Source organism: Galeopterus variegatus, unplaced genomic scaffold, assembly GCF_000696425.1.
Source record: "Galeopterus variegatus unplaced genomic scaffold, G_variegatus-3.0.2 Scaffold2017, whole genome shotgun sequence".
In the NCBI taxonomy this organism is placed as follows: Eukaryota; Metazoa; Chordata; class Mammalia; order Dermoptera; family Cynocephalidae; genus Galeopterus; species Galeopterus variegatus.
In genome coordinates this window covers 579,359-593,052 of record NW_007728128.1, presented here as the reverse complement: position 1 = coordinate 593,052, position 13,694 = coordinate 579,359, and positions in this window count along the sequence as shown.

Genomic DNA, 13,694 nt, shown 5'->3' with positions numbered 1-13,694 from the left:
TGCTCAACACCATCAATCATTAGGGAAATGCACTTTAAAACCATAAAGATATATACTGCTACACCCCTATATTAGAATGGTAAAATTAAATAGACAGAACATAGGAAGTGTTAGCAAGAGTGTGGAGGATCTGGAACTCTCACACACTGAGGGTTGGAATGTAAGTGATACAACCAATTTGGAACAGTTAGCAGTTTCACTAAAAGTTAAACACACACACCATGCAAAACGGTCATTGCACTGCTAGGTTTTCCCCCCAAAACAAATGAAAGCACAGGCCCATACACAGTTTTGTACATAAACGTTCATAGCAGCTTTATTTGTAAGAGTCAAAAAACTGGAAAATCTCAAATGTTTACCAACAAGGGAATAGATAAATTGTAGCTTATACATACAATGGAATACTACTCCACAAACACAGAAGAAATAAACTATTAATATACACAACATGCATGAAATCTCAAAGCTATGATTAAGGAAACCATAAAGATTCATAAAGTTACATAAAACCACAGAAAATGAAAATTAATACACAATTAAATAAAGTATAACTGAGAATTCCAAAGTCCATCTGGTGGTGGTGACAGTGACCCAGGAGTCTCACATTGAAAGGTGGTGTAAGCAGAGAGAGAAGACAGAGAGCTTCTTCTCTCTCCTCTTTTAAAGCCCTCAGAACCACACCCCTGACCACCATTTTTAATCCACTCACTACTGCATGGTCCTACAGTCCAATCACCTCCTTAAGGCTCCACTTTTCAATTACCATAATAGGATTTCCCACCCTCTTAAGAGTTACAGCCGGGGCTAACTTTCTAATACACACAACTTGGGAGACAATTAAAGCTTCAATAGTTTTGGGGGGACATAATTCAATCCACTACAATTCATTAAGAAATGCATTCAGCCTAGATCTCATTGCTGATAACCTTGTGATGAACTTGGAGTGTTATAACCCTGGTTATGAAGGTAGAGAGAAATAGTAATGGAAGTGTTCTAACACAATTTGGGTTCTGTGTTATTTAATTATTCTATTACTACAGTATCTATCAGAATAATAAAACTGTGGGTGATCTCATCAAGGACAAAGAGAGCAATAAGCTAAGATGAAAACTTTAGAATTAATACTGTTTTAACTCAGGAAACTTAAAAGATTAATAATTCCAAGCTTGAGTATTAAAAAGATCATTAAATAGATAGATGGCCAAATAATCCTTTTCTTTACCCAACTCTTTTATATACATACTTGTATAAAAGATATATAAATACATACACACATATATACACACATGCACACAACATAACCTGGCATCAATAAATACATATTTTTAACACTGGAAAGAATTCACCGTCCTACAATCTAGGTAAAGGAAAAAATGAACCCCTAGAGTTAAGATCATGAAAATATCCAAGAAATGAGCCAAATACATTATCAACATCTAATTTCAACACAGAGCGAGCCAAAGCACTAACAGAAGTTACATTTTACATTTTCTGCTTGGCATATTCAGCATTTTTCATAGTACATCAAATGAGAAAATTTCAGGGTAGTAGAGACAGTATGTGCATAAACTGAGCTGGGAAATACAGAAGGATGCTTAATGAGGTCATGGAACAAATCAATGCAGCTGGCCCTGCTGACTTCATTAGCCACCTCAGAAAAACCAAAGGTACCCCACCTAGAGCAACTGCCAAACCAAAAGAAAGCATCACCGGAGTTCAAGAGCACAAACATCATACTAATCAGAAAATTTTAGAGCTGGAAAGGCCCTACATAGGTCACATGGTTCAGTGTGTACAAATCCTTAGGTTGCTGCTGCATTTCAGTGGCTGTATGAACTTCCTGAAATTATATGCAAAGTTTTGTGTATGCATGCATGACAACCACTTATCTAGTTCACTCAGTTAATGAATGGGGAAACAGTTCCATTGAAATTGAATAACTGAATCACAGCCCACTAGTATTAAATTGGAGGTAGGCTTTCTTGAGTCTCACTTTTTTTTTTTTTTTTGCTATCACACCAAGCTGTCTCTTATTAAGTATAAATCTCAACTGCAGCAGAAAAAGATAGACACTTTGGATCCCTAATCCCTGATTCTCTAAAAGATTCAGTATCTCCTGTGTAACCACTCAATAAGCTCTCGATGGGTCCACTTACATTGCCCTTTGTTGTCAAAGTGCCAAATGTAACCTGTGTGATATCTGTGTTCTGGCAGCCCTTGCAATTGAAATAATATCTGACACAAGTAGCTCCTGTCCAGTTGGTATCTCAGAAAACAAAAATAATCTGCCAGAATACTCAAGAGAGAAATTAGTTGACATAAAAAGGTTTTGAGAATATAAGTATTCAAGGACAGAGCTGTGTAGTTATTTACAGTGCCTAATATATAGTTGATACTCATCAATTACTGTTAAACTGAATTGGCATATAAATCATCTACCAAACCATCACCTGGACCATTCCCAAATGAGAGAGAATTCTTGCCCAAGAATTACCTCCCTAAGACTGTCTCTTAATACTAGCTTTCCTTGAGCAACTCCGTATATATTGATCAATGTACTGTTAAACTGAATTGGCATATAAATCATCTACCAAACCATCACCTGGACCATTCCCAAATGAGAGAGAATTCTTGCCCAAGAATTGCCTCCCTAAGACTGTCTCTTAATACTAGCTTTCCTTGAGCAACTCCGTATATATTGATCAATCTTACAGTTATTCCAAAATGTCTCGGAATTTACAAATAGATGCCAGGCCTTTTATATGTTCAATGTTCAATAAATTAATGAAAGACTTTTCTATCAGTGTTGCAGATATAAAAAAAATTAATATCTCTCAAGTAAGATATTTTGACTATTGAATATAAGAATCTCTCATCAAATTAATAATATCATTAGATTCACTTTCAGATGGCTTAACAGTGGTCTTTGGGATCTAATAACATATTGCTGACTTGGGCAAGCTGTCACTAGACTGAATATAAATTTGTACAAAGCAAATTCTCCATCTGAAAATTCTATAACTACCTCAAACTCATCATGCCCAAAACTAAATGTGTTTCTCCCTGCAAAACCTGTTTATTTCCCTGTATTGCCTGTTGTGATTAGAAGCATTATAATCTATTTCCCCAATCTAAAAAGCTTATTAAACTTTCCTCTCCTTCACCTAAAATATACAATGAACAAGGATATCCAATAAAATATATCTCATAAACAATTACCAAATTCATGTCTTCCTCTTGTTTCCTATGGGCATTACCTTGTTATAGGCCCTCACATTGTGCCTGAACTCGCAACTTTCTCTACTTCTATTTGCTGTCCATTCCAGTCCTTCGTATGACATCAAAATTAATGTTCTAAAAAGTAAATCTGATCATTTCTCACTTCTGCTCAAAACCTATGAGTGACCTCCTAATGCATTCAAACGTACTCAGATTTTTACCTTAAAATACAAGTCTTTCGGTTCTCATCTCCAGCAACCCCTAACATCTCTGACAGGCTCCTTAAACTTTCTGCATTAGAGATCTTCTCAAGGTTTCCCAAGTGCAGCCTGTTTTTTATTCCCTTAACTTTTAGCATATACCCGCTTCACGAAATACTCTCCCTGACACTTTCTCCATCTGGCATGGAAGCTACTACCTTTCTTTGAAGGCTTAATCAAAGGCTGCCAAAAAATTTTTTTCCTGCCTCATATGATAATTGTTTGCTCTCCAATCTGGCATACCTTGCCCATAATTATCTCATACTACTTTTCAAACAACAGTATAATAACTTGCTCAGTTGTTCATCTCTACCATTAGAATCTGATCTCTTCAAGGGCATAGACTTTACTAAATTTACTTTTGTGCCCACAGCACATAACAAAATGCTTAACACGTAATAAGCATGGATGTTGGTTGATGAAATAAGTGAATGAATGAATGAAAAAATATGGAACTAAGTTCCCTCCTCTGTTGTATATGTAATTGATTCAATCACATGAATTTTTTTTTCCTTTTTCCTTTCTAAGCCTTTCAGAATGTATTTGTTCCTACATACCCTAGATCCAATTAAATAAAATTCATTATATTATTGAGCTTCCATAACAAAGTACCACAGACTGGGTGGCTTAAACAACAGAAATTCATTTTCTCATGGTTCTGGAATCTAAAAGTCCAAGATTAGGGTTGGTTCCTTCCGAGGATCATGAGGGAAGAATCTGTTCTAGCCCTCTTCCTCGGCTTATAGATGGCTGTCTGTATCTGTACAACATCTTCCCTCTGTCTGTGTCTATGTCCAAATTTTCTCTTTTTACAAGGATACCAGTCATATTGAATTAGAAACCACTTTAATGGCCCTATTTTAACCTAATCACCTTTGTAAAGACCCTCTCTCCAGATAAGGTTACCTTCCAAGGGACTGGGGGTTCGGATTTCAACATTAATTTGGGGGAGGGGGACGTAATTCAGCCCATAACACCTAACCTCATTCAAATAAAAAAGCTGTTTTATGGCTATGTTTTCTAACTTTTCAGAATGTTTGTAAATAATGAGCCAGATTTTTCAGAATACGTTCTATTACCTTTAAAACACTATCTAAGAAATAATCCCTAAGGTCTCTAACAGTAGTTTTGAATCCCAATCTTTTCATCAAAGTCAGCACTATAACAAGCGCTAAAGGAAGAATAAGTGGACTGATTTTAGTCCTGGCTCAGACATTAACCACTAAATTTGCCCTGGGCACAGTAGTTAAATATCTGTGCTTCAATTCTTCACTTGGAAAAGGAAGTTGGTTGGACTGACTCCCTCTGCAATTCCCACAAGATCAAAGACTCTGATTCTACTTTGTCTCATTTTGCCATAACAATTGGCACTGTTGAAAGTGACCTAGAAATAATATAAGAGCATTTATTTAAATGAAGAGATTAATATAAATTCAGTCGAGTTTGGAAATGTTTACACAGCTGAAGACCATGAACCTTCCGATTGCGCCATTGGAGCTCCTAGACTTACTTCTTAGATAAATTTCACACACTCTCTGAGGACATACTGTTTTTGGAATTATAAATACACATGGATGTTGCTTTCAGCACAAAAAAAATACCTACAGTAGGTATCCCTCTTGGCAGTACCTTATGCCACTCCAAAATTATATTATCAACATTCAATAGCAGTCTTTGTCTTCTCAAAAATTAGTCATAGAAAAATACAACCTATTACAACAGGTTATAGGATTTAAATTATATATTAATTTATCAAAATTTTCATTGGATTCTATGATAAAATGCAAAGCATCTAATTGTTCATCTACTAAATGATGTCCAAGTACTCTGAACTAGTAAATTTTTAAGTTACAAATCACTGTTTTTATTTTTTAAATACACCAAGTGACAACAGAATCAAGACAATAAAATTATCTTTATTAACACAGGAAAACAAATATGCATTTGGAAAAGTGTTCGTTTCTTTTGACAAAAGCAGTTTTATCACGTAGATATATAGTATAATTATCAAAAGTTTGGGGAAAATGTGTTGGAAGAGAATGGCATAACAGCACTTCCTTTGAGAAATAATCATGGAATATTACAACACAAGACTGTAGGATATGTTAGGAAAACTTGAAGCAACATCAATGCTGAAAATAAAAACAACATGCCATATTTCAAAAGATTGTTTAGGACACAAAGAATTCCTTGGGAGGGTCATCTATGTTGAATTATCAGCTGAGACTAATTCTTAAGGATACCAGCTATATACTAAACTCACATTTATTTATTTAAACAGATAGTTGGTATTGGAGAACAAGCGAGTTGATATCAAAAGGCAGTGGTCTCCTAGCCGCCAAAACAAAAGAAAAAAACACAATGGCCTCGATATCCAACACTTGTCAATGATAATGATTGGTATTGGAGAACAAGCGAGTTGATATCAAAAGGCAGTGGTCTCCTAACCGCCAAAACAAAAGAAAAAAACACAATGGCCTCGATATCCAACACTTGTCAATGATAATGATGATAAATTATTCATGGAGTACTATAAATATGAAATAAGAAGATAGAACACGTATTGCATTTTACAACTATGTTCTTGAACAGAATCAGTCTAAAAGGAAGCTTTAACTACCCAACTCCTAAGATTTACAAATTTTGTTCAGACTGTTCCCGTTCTGAATAGTCAAAGATACTATGGATCATGGGACAGACAGCTATGTGATCATGGCCTGCAGTTAGTTACAAGATTCAGCAACTGATAAAATGGTGAACAATGACACCAGATTGAACAGATAACACCAGTATATTAATGCAGGTTATGGTTATCTGAGATTCATAGTATACTTTTTGAGAGTATACTGATTACCCAAAATTGACAACACCCCATTCCACAAGTAATTTCTTGCCCAATGTTCGTATATGGTCGATTCACTTTTTATGGCTTCGTGCTGCCAGAGAATGGTTTACTCATTCTTGCTGACAATAGCTCTGGATGATTTAAGTACTTTATATACCGATAAAATACACTTAAAGTATATATCTCTCCCTTCCTTCCATAATGCAAACCCATTGCAAATTTTAATTAAGATTTGAGGTGGTACTAAATATTTCATAAATATGAGTCTAAATTATGAAGAAATTAACTGCCCTGTTTATCTTGCTGGTCATGAAACAGAAACCCACCAACTTCCACTTCACCCAGTAAGATACCCTAACAAGAACATTCAAAGGAGTGCGCTTTAAAAAGGCTCTTCCCTCTTAAGAGGAGATGAAATTGTCCCTACGTGTTTAATTCATTCCATTATTTTCATTTCACCTAACATTTTCCTCCTCTATGCCCTACACTGGTTGGAAAGTTACAGGCTATCACTTTCCTCTAAAACTGAAACCAGGGATTCTTGACTTTTTCAGAAAGATCTTTATTGAGACATAATTCACATACAATAAAATTCACTCATTTGAAGTGTTCCATGGTTTTTAGTATATTCACAGTTATAAAAATCAGCACAACCAATTTTAAAACACTTTCATCCTTCCAAAAAGAAACCCCATACACATTAGCAGTCACTGCTATTCTCTCCTCTCCCAGCCCTAGGCAACAAACAAAGAACTTTTTGTCTCTGTAGATTTACCAGTTCTGGACATTTTTTATAAATTAAATCACTCAATATGTGGTCTTTTGTGACTAGCTCCTTCACGTATCATGTTTTCAGGGTCATCCATGTTGTAATATCTGTCAATTGTTTCCTTTTTATTGCCAAATAATATTCTATTGCACAGAACTACTATATTTTATTCACCTATTCATCAGTTGAACAATTGGGTTGTTTCCACTTTTAGGTTATTATGAATAAGGCTGCTATGAATGTTCACGTACAAGTCTTTGCATGAACATATGTTTTCATTTCTTTTGGATATATAGCTAGCAAAAGAATTACTGAGTCATATGGTACATCTGTTTTGAAGAATGATTTGAAGAACTGCCCAACTGGTTTCCAAAACATCTGCAACAGTCTACGTTCCCGTCATTAACATATGAGGGTTCCGATTTCTCTACATCCTCATCAACACTTACTACAATCTGACTTTTTGCAACCCCATCAGGTATGAAGTAGTATCTCACTGTGGTTTTGATTTGCCATTTCCTGATGTGTAATGAGGTTGAGCATCTTTTCACGTGCTTACTAGCCATTTGCATATCTTTTAAGAAATGTCTACACAGATTTTTTGCCCATTTTGGTTATTTCCTTTTGGTACTGAGTTGTAAGAGTTCTTTATATATTGTAGATATAAGTTTCTTATCAGATATATGATTTGTAAACATTTTCTCTCATGCTATGGGTCATCTTTTCACTTTTTTAATGGTATAATTTGCAGCATAATTTTTTTTTTAATTTTGATGTAGTCTAATTTATCTATTGTCTGCTTATTTGTGCTTTTGGTGACAAATCCAAGAGACCATTGCAGAGCCCAAGGTCATGAAGATTTATTCACAAATTTTCTTCTAAGAGTTTTATATATTTAGCTCTTACATTCAGATATATGATCCATTTTGAGTTAATTTTTGTGTGCATGGTGTGAGATAAGGATCCAACTTTATTCTCTGCCTGTGGAATCTAGTTGCCTCAGCACAAGCATGACTTGTTGAGAAGAATCTACTTTCCTCACTGAATTGTTCTGGCACCCTCATCAAAAAGAAACTCACAATAACTTTAAGATTAATAATATAGAATCTAAGGGAAAAAAATATGATATGAAAAATTTCTAAGATATCCTGTTATCATAATCTGATAAGATTTACCCAGTAACCAACAATGGGGTAGGGAAATGGCTGGCCAACATACATATTACAGATACAATATGGCAATGAAATGCAGACTCATCAATATCAATACCAAAGGTGATAATAAGTTAGGAGAGGAAGAATACTGTAATCTTGCAAGTAAGCAACGGAATCATATGTTTATAAGCCATGGTAATAAACAAAATTCGAGTAGGTGACTGTGGAGAGATTTTAGGTGATTCATCTAGTCTGAAGACCTATGAGGAGCAGACTTCAAGGATGAGGTAAAGTGTCTGGGGTTATAAATGAAAGGAACTAAGTAGAATATGAGAACAACTTGCTTAGTAGGCTGGTTCAGTAAAGAATTTACATCCAATGGGGGATGTGAATCAAGAAATAAATGTGGAAAACAAGTCATGAAGATAAGAATATTTAACAAAAGTCTGTGGAATGCCATGAGACTGTAAAAAAATAGACTAAGAATTTACCCCAGATACCTAAGTTGTTAAATTTAAAAGAGACTTACACTCTTTGGTTAGAATGAGTTTTCTAACAGGTCTCTACCATAATGAATATACCCTTGGGCCATGGACATAAAGTGCATCCACCTCTTTCAGAGAGGCAGCATGGTGGCTCTACCTTGAACGGTCCCACCTAGCAACTTGCCAACAGACTCAGAAGCAAATGCAGAGGCCTCTTCATTACAGGACTGCCTAGTGGCCCTCCACAGTGCCCACGAGCTTGATAAGCCCACAGGCCCCGCCTGGTGCCCACTGGTGGAAGAACTAGACCGTCAGTCAAGGGCTTGCCCAAAAGCCCCACCCACTTCCTGTGAAGAGGCTTAGCAGCCCCACCCTTGACAGTCCTGCACCTGAAATGCAAAGGAAAGCATAAACTTGCTGCTGCCACTGCTGCCAACCCTGGAGCCCAGAAACTACCCTGTACGATAGTCAGTCCCACTCAACACTGACATCCAGCCTGATTGTCAGGCCTTAAAAACTAACGCCACCTTAAGTGACATTACAAGCGGTGCCATTATATACAAGCAGCACTATTATGGGCCCACAAGGGCGTATTAATGTGGCAGCCTAAGATGGCGCCAGGAGGAAGTAGGATGGGAGTATCCGCGGGAATCTTGCCTTAGCCCTTATTGGCCAAATACGCGCTTCCGCACTCGTGAACACTGAGTGATTGCAATAGCTAGGCATTGAGACAGGATGCATGCTCTCGTAACCTTTAAGCTGATTGGAGGATGTAAAAACCTCCCTTCCCCATTTGCCTTTAAAAGCAAGTGCTTGTGTGATAATAAATGGAACTGCTTGACATAACCCCCGCAGCGTCTGAGTGTTCTTTAAAGGGCTGGTTGGGGCCAGCGGCTGTGCTCACCTCTCTTCACGGCTCTCTTCCTCCTTCTCTTCTCAACGGGGACCGGGGAAAGAGGAATATGGGCAATCCACCCGCCCACCAGAAGGGACACCAAAGGAGAGACTGATAGCAAGGCAAGGGCTGTTCGGGTCAGCCAGTGGCAGATCCGACACCTGATCACCACCAGATCTGCCTCAACCAGATCTAGGTGTTCCCATATTTTACCAAGTAAGGGGAAAGAGGAAAGAGAGAGAAGCAAGGACACAGGAGAAGCCTTAGCCCACATTAAAGAGAAAAGAGAAATTCCTCCCAGGGCCATCCATTTCAGCTAAGTACCTTCAGCACAACCCACTGCACCTATCAGGGAAGAGGACACTATCCAAGGTATCAGTCAGTGTGCCCAGGGCCAGCAGTCAACATAAAACACATATACAGGAGGAAATCTCTCTCTTCAAAAGCCACTCAGGAGTAATAAAGGAGAAACTACTCTACCAGATGACCAGAAATCAATGTAGGGATACTAGAAATACAGAAAAAAAGAAAATATGACTACCAAAGGAATAAAATAAGTCTTGGATACCAATCCTCAAACAGCAGGAAACTTTTGAAATGATTGAAAAGGAATTCCAAACAACAATCTCAGGAAACTCAATGAGATACAAGACTCAGATAGCTGGGATGACAAAATGATAAAAACAATTCAGGATATGAAGGAGAACTTTCTTTTTTTTTTTTTTGTCTTTTGTCTTTTTTCCGTGTCCGGCAACAGATCGCAATCCTCAGTGTTGCCCCCGTACCGGACCAGGGACCGGCAACGGAATCGCAACCCTCAGTGTTGCTCCCGCGCCTCGCTCAGCCAATGAGCGGGAACCGGTCTGCATGTGGGATCCAAACCCTCGGGCGGAAGCGCCACCGCGCTTCCCAAGCAGCGCACTATCCAGTGCGCCACCGGGCCGGCCCATGAAGGAGAACTTTCTAAAGACCTAAATACCTTAAAAAAAAAAAACAGAATGCATGGAACTGAAGGATTCATCAACAAAATAAAACACAAGAGTTTAAGGAGCAGGCTAGAGCAAGCAGAAGAATGAATTTCTAATCTCAAAGACAGTCTTTCTGAAATAAACCAGGTGGACAGAAAAAAAGAAGGAAAAAAAAGAGAGAAGGAAATCTATGAGAGCTATCACACAACCTTAAGCACACATACATCCAAATCAAGGGTGTCCAGAAAGGAAGGTAAAAGGAAAAGACATTGAAAACCTATTCAATGAGTAATAGCAGAAAATTTCCCAAGTATTGTGAGAGATATAGACTTCCTGATCCAAAAGGCTCAATGATCCCCAAAAAGAGTCAATCCAAAAAGGTCCTCCTCAAACTACATTGTAGTTAAACTGTCAAAAGTCAAAGACAAAGAAAGAATTCCTAAAGCAGCAAGAGAAGAGCATCAAATCATCTATAAGGAAGATGCCATCAGATTAACAGCAGACTTCTCAGCAGAAATATTACAAGCCAGAAGAGAATGGGATGATATATTCAAAGTACTAAAAGAAAAAAAAGTTCCAGCCAAGAATACTATACGCAGCAAGATTATCCTTCAGAAATGAGGGAGAAATAGTGTATTTCCCAAACAAGGCAAACAAAAAATGCAGGAGTTCACCAACACACTACCAGCCTTACAAATATCCTCAAAGAAGCCCTGCATCTGGAATGATAATCACCACCATAAATACACAATACAGAATAAAACCCACTTGAAAAACATACATACAATCAAGAAAGAGAAACTATACCTTACCAATTCAAAAAAAAATTTTGTCTTTTTTCCGTGTCCGGCAACAGATCGCAACCCTCAGTGTTGCCCCCGTACCGGACCGGGGACCGGCAACGGAATCGCAACCCTCGGTGTTGCTCCCGCGCCTCACTCAGCCAGTGAGCGGGAACCGGTCTGCATGTGGGATCCAAACCCTCGGGCGGAAGCGCCACTGCGCTTCCCAAGCAGCGCACTATCCAGTGCGCCACCGGGCCGGCCCATGAAGGAGAACTTTCTAAAGACCTAAATACCTTAAAAAAAAAAAAACAGAATGCATGGAACTGAAGGATTCATCAACAAAATAAAACACAAGAGTTTAAGGAGCAGGCTAGAGCAAGCAGAAGAATGAATTTCTAATCTCAAAGACAGTCTTTCTGAAATAAACCAGGTGGACAGAAAAAAAGAAGGAAAAAAAAGAGAGAAGGAAATCTATGAGAGCTATCACACAACCTTAAGCACACATACATCCAAATCAAGGGTGTCCAGAAAGGAAGGTAAAAGGAAAAGACATTGAAAACCTATTCAATGAGTAATAGCAGAAAATTTCCCAAGTATTGTGAGAGATATAGACTTCCTGATCCAAAAGGCTCAATGATCCCCAAAAAGAGTCAATCCAAAAAGGTCCTCCTCAAACTACATTGTAGTTAAACTGTCAAAAGTCAAAGACAAAGAAAGAATTCCTAAAGCAGCAAGAGAAGAGCATCAAATCATCTATAAGGAAGATGCCATCAGATTAACAGCAGACTTCTCAGCAGAAATATTACAAGCCAGAAGAGAATGGGATGATATATTCAAAGTACTAAAAGAAAAAAAAGTTCCAGCCAAGAATACTATACGCAGCAAGATTATCCTTCAGAAATGAGGGAGAAATAGTGTATTTCCCAAACAAGGCAAACAAAAAATGCAGGAGTTCACCAACACACTACCAGCCTTACAAATATCCTCAAAGAAGCCCTGCATCTGGAATGATAATCACCACCATAAATACACAATACAGAATAAAACCCACTTGAAAAACATACATACAATCAAGAAAGAGAAACTATACCTTACCAATTCAAAAAAAAAAAAATCAAAAAACACCAAAAACAGATAATAAAAGGGAAAGAAAACAACAAAAGACATTTAAAATAACAATATAAAAATCAATAGTCATGAGTAAGACAATACTTCTCAATAACTACCCTGAATATAAATGAATTGAATTCCCCACTCAACACAGACTGGCTGAATGTATTAAAAAAACACGGCCAATTATATGCCATCAATAAGAAACTCACCTCACCTGTAAAGACTCACATAGACTAATAATGAACGGGATGGAAAAAGATAAACCATGCAATGGAAACCAAAAACATGTGAGAATAGCTATTCTAACATAGGATAAAATAGCCTTTCAACCAAAAACTATAAAAATAGACGAAGAAGCTTATTATATAATGATAAAGAGCTCTATTAAGCAGGAGGATAAAACACTCAAAAATATATATGCACCCAACATCGGAGCACCCAGATATATAAAGTAAACACTATTAGACATAAAGAGAGAGACAGATCCCAATTCAATAACAGCTAGGGACCTCAACACCCTACTCTCCACACTGGACAGATAATATAGGCAACAAATCAACAGAGAAACAGGATTTAAACTAAACTTTAGATCAATTGGACATGGCAGACTTCATCAGAACATTTCATCCAACAACTACAGAATGGACATTCTTGTCATCAGCATATGGAACTTTCTCCAGGATAGACCACATGTTAGGTCACAAATCAAGTCACAACAAATTTTTACATACTGAAATCATTTCAACTATCTTTTCAGAACATAATGGATTAAAACTAAAACTCAGTAACAAGTGCATCTTTGGAAACTATGCAAATACATAGAAATTAAACAACATGCTCCTGAATGACCTATGGGTCAAAGAAGAAATTAAACAGGAAATCAAAAAATTTCTTCAAATTAATGAATAAAAAGAAACATCATGCCAAACCTATGGGATACAGCTAAAGCACTACTAAGAGGGAATTTTGCAATAAATGCTGATATCAAAGAGAAAGACTCCAAATAAATAACATAACATTACAAGTCAAAGAACTAGAAAAACAAGAACAATCAATCCCCCAAATTAGGAGACAGAAAGAAATAATTAAGATCAGAGCAGAACTAAATGAAACAGACACCAAAAAAAGATACAAAAGATCAACAAAACAAAAGCTGTTTTTTTGAGAAGAGAAACAAAATAAACCATTAGCTAGTCTAACT